The sequence below is a fragment of the Ziziphus jujuba genome, chromosome 8 (assembly GCF_031755915.1).
Source record: "Ziziphus jujuba cultivar Dongzao chromosome 8, ASM3175591v1".
Lineage (NCBI taxonomy): Eukaryota > Viridiplantae > Streptophyta > Magnoliopsida > Rosales > Rhamnaceae > Ziziphus > Ziziphus jujuba.
The window spans coordinates 28,573,359-28,585,742 of record NC_083386.1 but is presented as its reverse complement, the minus strand read 5'-3'; the positions used below and the strand labels follow the sequence as shown (position 1 = coordinate 28,585,742).

The following is a 12,384-nucleotide window of genomic DNA, read 5'->3' as shown; positions in this document are numbered from 1 at the left end:
ACGCTTTTAAATTTAGTTTTATTATTATTTTTTTAAATAGGTAGATTGCTTTTATGATACTTTAAGAAAAATTCATTGAAATATATTTGGCTCCATAATCAAGCAACTAACTTATCTACATTATATTATTTTTTAAGCATTTATTATTCTAAAAAAAGGACTCCATTAATTAAACATAAGACACTATTTTAGTTTTGGACTTACTTCATTAAATTATTATATAATTCTGTAATTATATATTAAGTTAATTGATGGTAGCTTTCAAAAATAAAGTGATTAATGATAAGTATTCAGCCTCAACCTCGTCATAGTTCCGTCAAAGAATTAAGTTTTCTTAGCTTTGATAATGCGATTAGGTTTTCAACGGTGAAATTAGATGCACGGATATAAAAGTAATCAACAGTGAAATTAGATGTACGGATATAAAATAGGAACGTCTGGATTTTTCATTATGGGAAAAAAATATTTTAATTAAAATTTCTAATTTATCTAAAATTTAAACAGCAGAATTTTAATTATTTTATACAGTTAAGATTTTTTTTTTCCCTAAAATGATAAAATACTCCCCATAAAAAATATGTAAAAACGAAAAAAAAGTATTAGCTTCTTGAGCACCTTTATAGTTTGTCATTAGGTAATTTTTTTAATATATATATATATATATATATGTAAAAGTGAGGGTTTTTTTTTTCTTTTCTTTTAATTTTTTTTTTTTTTTAAAGGAGTAAAAGTGGGGTAAAGGAAAACAAAATGCAATATTTTATAACTACAGAAAAGGGAAAATTTGTAACTTCAGGCCAACTTATAGAGCCAAGGCCAAAACCCAATCCCAATTTTGGCGTACAGATATTAACATGCAGCAAATCTCTGTGAGCAAATCTCTGTGATTTTACCAGAAGATATAGAATTTGTATCGTCCAAAAAAGAAGATGTGCTCTTGATCAAGCCTCGGCCACCACCGGCGGCGAGCACAACCCAGGCAGCGGAAGCGGAGAATCTGAAAACGCAGTGGTTGACCAGTAATTTTGACAAATATGGGGATGACTTACTCAAGGTATTATTTATGACTGATAAATCATATTAGACAGAGGGTTTTCTTCGCTTTCTGGGTTTTAGAAATGGCAATTTGCCCTCCGATCCCGCGGTGCAAACCGCTCCTCAAAAATCAAGATCACGGGACGGATTCGAAACAAATGTTTAAAATTCAAACCGAAAACAGGGATAAACATCCTATCCCGAATTCGGTCCGTATATATATATATATATATATTTTTTTTTTTTTAAAATTTTTTTTCTAATTTTATTTATGTAAAATATTATTTTCTTCTTTACAAGCTCAACACTAAATCTTTAATTTTGATCGTTGATATCGATATATTTTTATTACATTTTAATTATTTTATTTATAAAAAATAAATTATATAATTTTTTGAAAAAAAAATTATATGAATGATAAAAAATAAAAATAAAAAATCGTTCCGCCCTGCTCTCTGCTCTGATTAGGGAATCTCTGTCTCTGTCTCGCCTATAAAAAAGTCCTGCTTATAAAAAATGAGAAAAACCACGAAGATAAGGTAAAATATTCCCCACAGGACCGAAGATGGTATTTTAAAAACCGATCACGTTCCAACCCGTTGACATTCCTACTGGTTTTGGGAAAAACACAGGCTGTTTGGTTTTTTGTGTGTGCTTGTTATCTCTTCGTATTAAAATAAAATTGAAGCACTCGAACGATAAACGAAAACTATAATATAACCAGGCAATCAATTTCCTATACCAATTATATATATATATAACGACACAAAGGAAAAGAAAACAGAAAATGAAAGGGAAAGAAGATTGGGCAAAAATTCCGGCTTGTTCAGCAGAGAAAGCTTGAAAGCCATTGTGCTGGATGAGGATGAGTAGGTAGTTCCTAACTTGTATAGAAGCGAGCTCCGTGAACCGAACTAAGAGTTGGAGAGGTTAGGCGTCCCCTTCTTAGAAGATTTTCACACAACTTTCTGCACAACCAAACACCATTCAAACACAACACAAACAATTACAACCGATACATACAAATATATGTGTGTTTTACGGCGAATAGATTGCCCAAGTCGGAAGTGACTATGGACGGCGAATTTGATTCACCATTATCGCCGTCAATTGCGCGCGCGAGAGAGAGAGAGTGGCGGTGTCATTTCAAACCCTTTCCAGTTTCGGCTTTCCTTCATCGATGAATGTTTTACTTCTACGACCGCGAAACTCATCTCGTTCGGCTCATAACCCTGTTATTGGTTGGTTGGGTCCATCTTGTTCGTGGGCCTATTGTATGCTAGCCACCGCCTTTTATGGGCCTAATAAAAGACTGTAATGGGCCATATGACGAATTACCTACCCAACCTATGTACTTTATCATGATTTTCCACACCGCTTCGACAGCCAACGCAAATATGAAATATCAATGGAAAGGAGTTAATATTTATAAGTTTGCTTATTAATTAAAGTACGAAAAAAAAATGATTTGTAATCTACTACGGTTATGTTGGAAATTGTAAATTTTTTTAAAGAATAACTTTTATTCCTTAAAAATTCAGGTATTTCGAAAAATTAGAAAAATAAATATATTTAGATATATATATATATATATATATATATATTACACATTATTATTGAAAAGTAATTTTATATTCGACTTATACATTTATATTATATAGATTCAGATAATATCAGTTTTTATATCCCATTGAGAATGTTAAAGATGATATAAATGTAATTTATTAAAAATTTGAGTTTTTAACCTCCTAAAGATTTAAATTTTTTTGAAGAAATGGTAATTCTAAATTCTAATACCCGAGGTGATAAATGTAACTTCCTAATGAATTAAATTTCTTGAAGAGGTGGTGATTCTAAATTCTAATACAATATTCAGAGTCAAACCGCTTTGAGTACCTGGGTTCAAAGCTTGACCAGCCTACATAAAAATAAAATTAAAAAACAAGTGAATTAGTTTCATTTGCAACCCAGTTACCTCGGTTGGATCTTGAATAACTTTAGACTCCGTTTAAAATCAGTTACTCTCTACTCTATGTGGAATATTAAATTACCTTTATACCCTTGATTGATTTAAAAATTGATTTGTAAACCAACTAAATCAATTTGCCCACCAAAAGAAAAATAATATTTGAAAGAAAATAACTTTAAAAATATAATAAAATTATAAAAAAATCGATAGTATGCATAGATAGAAATATATATGTACACTTAAACATCTATTAAAAAAATAAGTGAAAACTTTAGATAATGTCCAAATGAAAATAAATTTAAACAGTTTAATTAGTTAAAATTAAGATAATGTAAAATATAAATTATATGTTTCTATATATTTTTTTACAATAGTTGAAATTATATTTTTTTTTAAAAATTGAACAAAAATATCAACTTTTAAGCTACCATCCAATCAAAAATTTCCATGTGTTGTATTATGTTTTAAAAAATTCTTCATTTATGAATTGATTTGTAAAATAAAGAATAGCTAAAATGAATTAACAACATAAAATAATTTTGAAAGTTATAATACCTACTAAACATCGAATATACATATGTATATATATATATATGTATGTATACATTCCAGAGCTCTAGGCTTATTTAAGTTCTGATAGTCAGTCCCATATCCAGTAAATACCATATCATGATTGCGATGCTCATTTTCTTTGTCTATGTCTGAACACTCTTTGTTTCTTTCATAAATGTCACAGATAATCCACTCGCTGAAAGAATGAGTTAGATTAGTTATTCTGGTGACGCTCAAAACTTTTAAGGTGACAGAATAGATAATAAAGGTCCTGCAGCAGTAGATTTATGATAAAATTTATCAATATAATTGCCAACAATAATATATGAAAAAATATATAATAAACATATATATAAAGATATCAATATTATTATTATTATTATTATCATATAATTAATAATTCAAATAAAAAATATTTATTAAATGACAAATACTATATTACCTTTAGAGGAAGTTGTGCAAATGGATTTCGTATGCCTATGTACAAAGGTATTTCATTTGTTGTCACCCAATTTCTTAATATGTTGTTGAAAGCTTCATTTATTCAATTCCCACGATATGGATAATTGTTGTTCAAAGGAACAAAATCAATCAATTCTTGTGCTGATAGATTAAGATAGTTGTTATTTCATTTTTTTGGTAAATAGATCAACATATTTTTCGAGATACATAAAAAAATGAGCAATGCTGAGTGCATCATAAGTAGACATAGCCCAACAACTTAAATAATAATAATAATAATAATAATAAAAGACTTCTTTTTCTTTTTTTTTAATCCCATGTCTCCTGCCAAATAGTAAATTAAATTATTACATGCAAAAGCAAAATGGTAAAAAGAAAAACTAAAAATTTGAAAATAAAAATAAAAATAATTTGTAGCATGCACAAATGAAAGCATAAATAAATAAAGTTTACCTGTAACTTACTGCAACTTTTCTTGAGTTTAATTAGCCAATTTGTATTCAACCCAATCTATTTTAGGCTTGAACTGATAGGTCATAATAAAGTTCATCTTGAAATTAGATAAGAAATAACTGTTAAAAGTTAAAATAATAATAATAATATATAAATAAATATGCTTGCTTTTAGAGAGAGGGAGACAACGTTTGTCCTTGAAAAATAATCAATTTGGAACATTGGGCACCACACTAAAAAAAGGGTAAAATAAAAATAATAAGTAATAAAGCTAAAAATTATAGGCAACCATACAATACATGCTATCTACATGCTATCTAAACCTGGAAAATTTAGTCGTATATCATAAATAAGCTCATTCTGAAATATCTTGTCTTATCCATTACGTCCCCATAAAGGATCAAATGAATTCTTGACCGTCCAATAGTCTCTGGGCTCATTTAAGTTCTTGTAGTTAGTCCTATACCTAGTGAGTTGGTTTCGATACTCATGTTCTTTATCTATTTATGAACACTTTTTGTTTCTCTCATAAATATCCTAGATAGTCCACTCACGAAGCAGCTGGTCAAATTAGTTATTCCACAGACAATTGGCATGTATTGAAGCATATGATAATTTCATTAACTGTATCAAGATGTTGAAACTTTTAAGATGACGGAACAAATAATAAAGGCCTTGCAGCAACAGATAAATAATAAAATTTATTAATATAACTGTCAACAATAATAATATATGAAAAAATATATAATAAACAAACATATATATATATATATATATATATATATGTATATGTATATGTATATATATATATATCAATATTGTTTTTATCATATAATTAATAAATCAAATAAAAAATATTTATTAAATGACAAATACTATATTACTTTAGGAGTAAGCTGTGCAAATGAATTTTCTATACTTGTGTACAGAGGTACATCATTTGTTGTCACCCCATTACTTAATATGTAGTTGAAAGCTTCATTTATTCCATTCCCACGACATGGATAACTGTTGTTCAAAGGAGCAAAATCTATCAGTTGTTGTGCTGATAGATTAAGATAATCTTTATTTCTTTTTTTGGTAAATGGATCAACATATTCTTTTGGATACATTAAATAATGAGTAATGCTGAATGCATCACAGGTGGACATAACCCACAACCTAAAAGTAATAATAATAATAAAAGATTAAATTATTACATGCAAAAATAAAAATAATTTGTAGCATGCAAAAATGAAGGCATAAATAAATAAAGTTTATCTGTAACTCTTTGCAGCTTTTCTTGAGTTTTAATGGGCCAATTTGTATCCAGTCCAATCTATTTTAGGTCTGTTCTCTGGTAACTGATAGGTCATAGTAAAATCCATCCTGAAATTAAAGAACAAGTAACTATTAAAAGTTAAAATAATAATAATAATAATACATAAATAAATATGCCTGCTTTTAGAGAGAGGGAGCAAGCGTTTGTCCTTAAAAAATAATTAAATTGGAACATTGGGCACAACATTGAAAAAAGGGGAAAATAAATAAACAAAAATAAAAATAATAACTAATAAAGCTCAAAATTGTAAGCTATCATACAACACATGCCGTCTAAACCTGGATGGTTTAGTCATATGTCACAAATAAGCTCATCCTGCAAATGAATTCTTGACCATCCAATAGTCTCTGGGTTCATTTAAGTTCTTGTAGTCAGTCCCATAACCAGTGAGCACCATATCATGGTTTCAATGCTCATGCTCTTTGTCTATTTATGAACACTCTTTGTTTATCTTATAAATGTTCCAGGTAGTCCACTCATTGAAGGAGCTGGTCAAATTAGTTATTCCACAGACAATTGGCTTGTGTTTAACCGTACTGATAATTTCATCAATTATATGGTGATGCTCGAAACTTTTAAGGTGACTGAACAGATAATAAAGGCCTTGTAGCTGCTAATAAATGACAAATTGGTCAATATAATTGTCAACAATAATAAATATATATATATATATCTCAAAATTATTGTTATCATATAATTAATAATTCAAATAAAAAATATTTATTAAATGATAAATACTATATTACCTTAAGAGAAAATTGTGCAAATGGATTTCATATGCCTGTGTATGGAGGTACTTCATTTGTTGTCACCCTATTACGTAATATGTAATTGAAAGCTTTGTTTATTCTATTTTGACAACATGGATAATTGTTGTTCAAAGGAGTAAAATCAATCATTTGTTGTGTTGATAGATTAAGATAGTCTTTATTTCTTTTTTTGGTAAATGGATCAACGTATTTTTCGGGATACATCAAATAATGAGCAATGTTGAGTGTCTCATAAGTGGATATAGCCCAACAACCTAAATATAATTAAAATAACAGAAGATTAAATTATTACATGCAAAAACAAATTGATATGAAGAAAAACTAATATATTTGAAAACAAATAAAAGTAACTTGTTTCATGCAAAAATGAAAACATAAATAAATAAAGTTGACCTGTAACTCACCTTAGCTTTTCTTGAGTTTTAATGGGCCAATTAGTAGTCAATCCAATCTATTTTTGGCTTATTCTTTGGTAATTGATAAGTTGTAGTAAAATCCATCTTGAAATTAGATAACAAATAACTGTTAAAAGTTAAAATAATAATAGTAATATATAAATAAATATGCTTGCTTTTAGAGAAAGGGAGACAAGGTTTGTCCTTGAAAAATAATCAATTTTGAATATTGGGTACCACATTGAAAAAAGGAAAAATAAATAAACAAAAAAAGAAATAATAACTAATAAAGCTCAAAATTATAGGCTACTATACAATACATGTTGTCTAAACCTGGATGATTTAGTCGTATGTCATAAATAAACTCATCCTGAAATATCCTGCAATATTCATTTTATCCACATAAAGGATCAAATGAATTCTTGACCGTCCAATAGTCTCTGGGCTCATTGAAGTTCTGATAGTCAGTCTCATACCCAATGAGCACCATATCATGGTTTCGATGCTCATTTTCTTTGTCTATTTCTAAAAACTCTTTGTTTCACTCACAAATGTACCACAAGTAGTCCACTCGTTGAAGGAGCTAGTCAGACTAGTTATTCCCCACACAATTGGCTTGTATTGAAGCACACTGATAATTTTATCAATTGTATGAGACGCTCAAAACTTTTAAGGTAACGGAATAGATAGTAAGGATCCTACATTAGCAGATAAATAACAAAATTTATCAGTATAATTGTCAACAATAATATATAAAAAATATATAATAAACAAACTATATATATATATATATATATATATCAATATTATTATTATCATTTAATTAATAATTCAAATAAAAAATATTTATTAAATGATAAATACTATATTACCTCAGGAGGAAGTTGAGCAAATGAATTTTGTATGCCTGTGTATGGAGGTATTCATTTATTGTCACCCCATTACTTAATATGTAGTTGAACGCTTCATTTATTCCATTCCCACAACATGGATAATTAATGTTCAAGGGAGCAAAATCTATCAATTATTGTGCTGATAGATTAAGATAGTTTTTATTTCTTTTTTTGGTAAATGGATCAACATATACTTTGAGATATATAAAAAAAATGAGCAATGCTAAGTGCATCATAGGTGGACACAGCTCAACAACCTAAAAATAATAATAATAAAAGATTGAATTATTACATGCAAAAATAAAATGATAAGAAGAAATCCTTCCTAGAATTAAGTAACAAATAACCGTTAAAAGTTAAAATAATAATATTAATAATCTATAAATAAATATGCTTGCTTTTAGAGTAAGGGAGACAAGGTTTGTCCATGAAAAATAATCAATTTGGAACAATGGGTACCACATTGAAAAAAAGGAAAAATAAATAAACAAAAAGAAAAATAATAACTACTAAAGCTCAAAATTATAGGCTACCATACAATATATGTTGTCTAAACCTGGATGATTTAGTCATATGTCATAAATAAGCTCATCCTGAAATATCGTGCAATATTCATTATATCCCCATAAGGGATCAAATGAATTATTGACCGTCCAATAGTCTCTGGGCTCATTGAAGTTCTAATAGTCGGTCCCATACCTAGTGAGCACCATATCATGGTTTCAATGCTCATTCTCTTTGTCTATTTCTAAAAACTCTTTGTTTCACTCATAAATGTACCACACGTAGTCCACTCGTTGAAGGAGCTGGTCATATTAGTTATTCCACACACAGTTGGCTTGTATTGAAGCACACTGATAACTTTATCAATTGTATGGAGAAGCTCGAAACTTTTAAGGTAACAGAACAAATAGTAAGGATCCTACAACAGCAGATAAATGACAAAATTTGTCAGTATAATTGTCAAAAATAATAATACATGAAAAAATATATAATAAACAAACTATATATATATCAATATTATTATTATCATTTAATTAATAATTCAAATAAAAAATATTTATTAAATGAAAAATACTATATTACCTCAGGAGGAAGTTGAGCAAATAAATTTTGTATGCCTGTATATGGAGGTATTCATTTATTATCATCCCATTACTTAATATGTAGTTGAATGTTACATTTATTTCATTCCCACGACATGGATAATTAATGTTCAAGGAAGCAAAATCTATCAATTAATGTGCTGATAGATTAAGATATTTTTTATTTCTTTTTCTGGTAAATGGATCAACATATACTTTGGGATAATCAAAAAATAAGTAATGCTAAGTGCATCACAGGTGGACACAGCCCAACAACCTAAAAATAATAATAACAAAAGATTGAATTATTACATGCAAAAATAAAATGATAAGAAGAAATCCTTCCTGGAATTAAGTAACAAATAACTGTTCAAAGTTAAAATAATAATATTAATAATCTATAAATAAATATGCTTCCTTTTAGAGCAAGTGAGACAACGTTTGTCCATGAAAAATAATCAATTTGGAATATTGGGTACCACATTAAAAAAAGAAAAAAATAAATAAACAAAAACAAAAATAATAACTAATAAAGCTCAAAATGGTAGGCTACCATACAATACATGTTGTCTAAACTTAGATGGTTTAGTCGTATGTCAGAAATAAGCTCATCCTCGAATATCCTGCCCTATCCATTACGTCCCCATAGTGAATCAAATGAATTCTTGATCATCCAATAGTCTATATCCTCATTTAAGTTCTGGTAGTCGATCTCATACACAGTGAGCACCATATCATAGTTTCAATATTTATTTTCTTTGTTTGTTTCTGAACACTCTTTGTTTCTCTCATAAATATCCCAAATAGTCCACTCGTTGAAGGAGCTAGTCAGATTTGTTATTCCACAGATATTAGGCTTGTATTGAAGCACACTGATAATTTTATCAACTGTATGGAGACACTTGAAACTTTTAAGGTGAGGAAATAGATAATAAGGGTCCTGCAGCAACAGATAAATGACAAAATTTATCATTATAATTGTCAACAATAATAATATATGAAAAAATATATAATAAAAAAACTATATATATATATCAATATTATTATTATCATTTAATTTATAATTCAAATAAAAAATATTTATTAAATGACAAATACTATATTATCTCAGAAGGAAGTTGTGAAAATGAATTTTGTATGCCTGTGCACAGAACTACTTCATTTGCTGTCACCCCATTACTTAATATGTAGTTAAAAACTTTATTTATTCCATTCCCACGACATGGATAATTGTTGTTCAAAGGAGCAAAATTTATCAATTGTTGTGCTGATAGATTAAAATAGTTTTTATTTCTTTTTTTGGTAAATGGATCAACATATACTTCAGAATATATCAAAAAATGAGCAATGCTAAGTGCATCACAGGTGGACACAGCCCAATAACCTAAAATAATAATAATAATAATAATAATAATAAAATGATAAGAAAAAATCCTTCCTGGAATTAGGTAACAAATAACTGTTAAAAGTTAAAATAATAATATTAATGATTTATAAATAAATATGCTTGCTTTTAGAACAAGGGAGACAATGTTTGTCCATGAAAAATAATCAATTTAGAACATTGGGTACCATATTGAAAAAATAAATAAACAAAAATAAAAATAATAACTAATAAAGTTCAAAATTGTAGGCTACCATACAATACATGTTGTCTAAACCCGGATGGTTCAGTCGTATGTCAGAAATAAGCTTATCCTGAAATATCCTGCCATATCCATTACGTCCCTATAGCAAATCAAATGAATTCTTGATCATCCAATAGTCTATGGCCTCATTTAAGTTATGGTAGTTGATCTCATACACAGTGAGCATCATATCATGGTTTCGATGCTCATTATCTTTGTCTGTTTCTGAACACTCTTTGCTTCTCTTATAAATGTTCCAAATAGTCCACTTGTTAAAGGAGCTAGTCAGATTTGTTATTCGACAGACAATGGCCTTGTATTGAAGCGTATTGATAATTTCATCAACCGTGTGGAGATACCTAAAACTTTTAAGGTGAGAAAACAGTTAATAAGGGCCCTGCAGCAGTAGATAAATAATATAATTTATCAATATAATTGTCAACAATAATAATATAAGAAGAAATATAAAATAAACAAATATATATATATATATATATATCAATATTATTATTATCATATAATTAATAATTTAATAGTACTATATTACCTTAGGAGGAAGTTGTGCAAATGGATTTCGTATGCCTGTGTAAGGAGGTACTTCATTTGTTGTCGCCCCATTACTTAATATGTAGTTGAAAGTTTCATTTATTCCATTCCCACAACATAAATAGTTGTTGTTCAAAGAAGCAAAATCTATCATGATTAAATAGTCTTTATTTCTTTTATTGGTAAATGGATCAACATATTCTTCGGGATACATCAAAGAATGAACAATGCTGAGTGCATCACAGGTGGACATAGTGTAACAACCTAATAATAATAATAATAATAATAAAAGATTAAATTATTACATGCAAAAATAAAACAATAAGAAGAAAAATTAAAAAATTTGAAAAAAAATAAAAATAATTTGTAGCATACAACAATGAAAGCATAAATAAATAAAGTTTATCTATAACTCACTGTACTGTAGCGTTGAGTTTTAATAGGCCAATTTGTACTCAGTTCAATCTATTTTAGATTTGTTCTTTGGTAACTGATAGGTCATAGTAAAATTCATCTTGAAATTAGACAACAAATAATTGTTACTAGTTAAAATAATAATAATAATAAATAAATAAATATGCTTGCTTTTATGGAGAGGGAGGTAGCACTTGTCTTTGAAAAATAATCAATTTGGAACGTTGGATAAAAAGATTTTCTTTTCTTTTTCTTCTTACGATTGATTTTTAACACTGTATGATAGATGGTAACAAAAAACAACCATTTTTCTTCCTATTATTGATTTTTAACCATGGATATTTGTTTAAAGCAACCATTTTTTGGTGTTATCCATAACCTTAATATGCATGGGCAAATTTTGTATTTACACTAGACTATACTATATTTATGAGTGCCACTGTCACACCCTCGGCATGATTTACATATAAAATAAATAGATATAAACTATTCATGATTAAATCAACTACAGATCTCATGAAAAGAATTAAAAAAAAAAAAACAGAAAATAGGCCATATAATTCTCTCATAACTAATTCAGCTTGTAAAAATAATTATTACATGTGTGCATAATCGTTTTGGGAGATTCTATGGTCAGAACGATCTTGACCATTTTTATCCGGTCCAAAATTGTGCTTTTCTTTCCTGGCCTTTAGATTAATACCAACGATCTAGATTTCACTCATAAATCCCTCCCCAAAACCCTTTCTCACATGCCCCACAGCTTTCCCTTCCCTTCCTCCTCTTCTTTGCTTCCACCGATCTAGCAACCAGCAACCATTCACTGTTTGAGATCCCAAATACCCTGCTCCCATAAGCTTC

General features: G+C 28.3%; 1 protein-coding gene and 1 long non-coding RNA gene across 2 annotated transcripts in view; one reads left to right on the top strand and one right to left on the bottom strand.

The window, feature by feature from the left end:
• Window positions 1-12,384, top strand: part of LOC107421825 (serrate RNA effector molecule) — a 68,013-nt gene that overhangs the window by 29,888 nt on the left and 25,741 nt on the right. The window lies entirely within an intron of this gene.
• On the bottom strand, window positions 1,753-2,446 carry LOC125421420 (uncharacterized). The gene is made up of 2 exons (XR_007239772.2): window positions 2,131-2,446; window positions 1,753-2,003 (listed from the first exon to the last, which is right to left on the bottom strand). It is a non-coding gene; the product is annotated as an uncharacterized LOC125421420 (long non-coding RNA).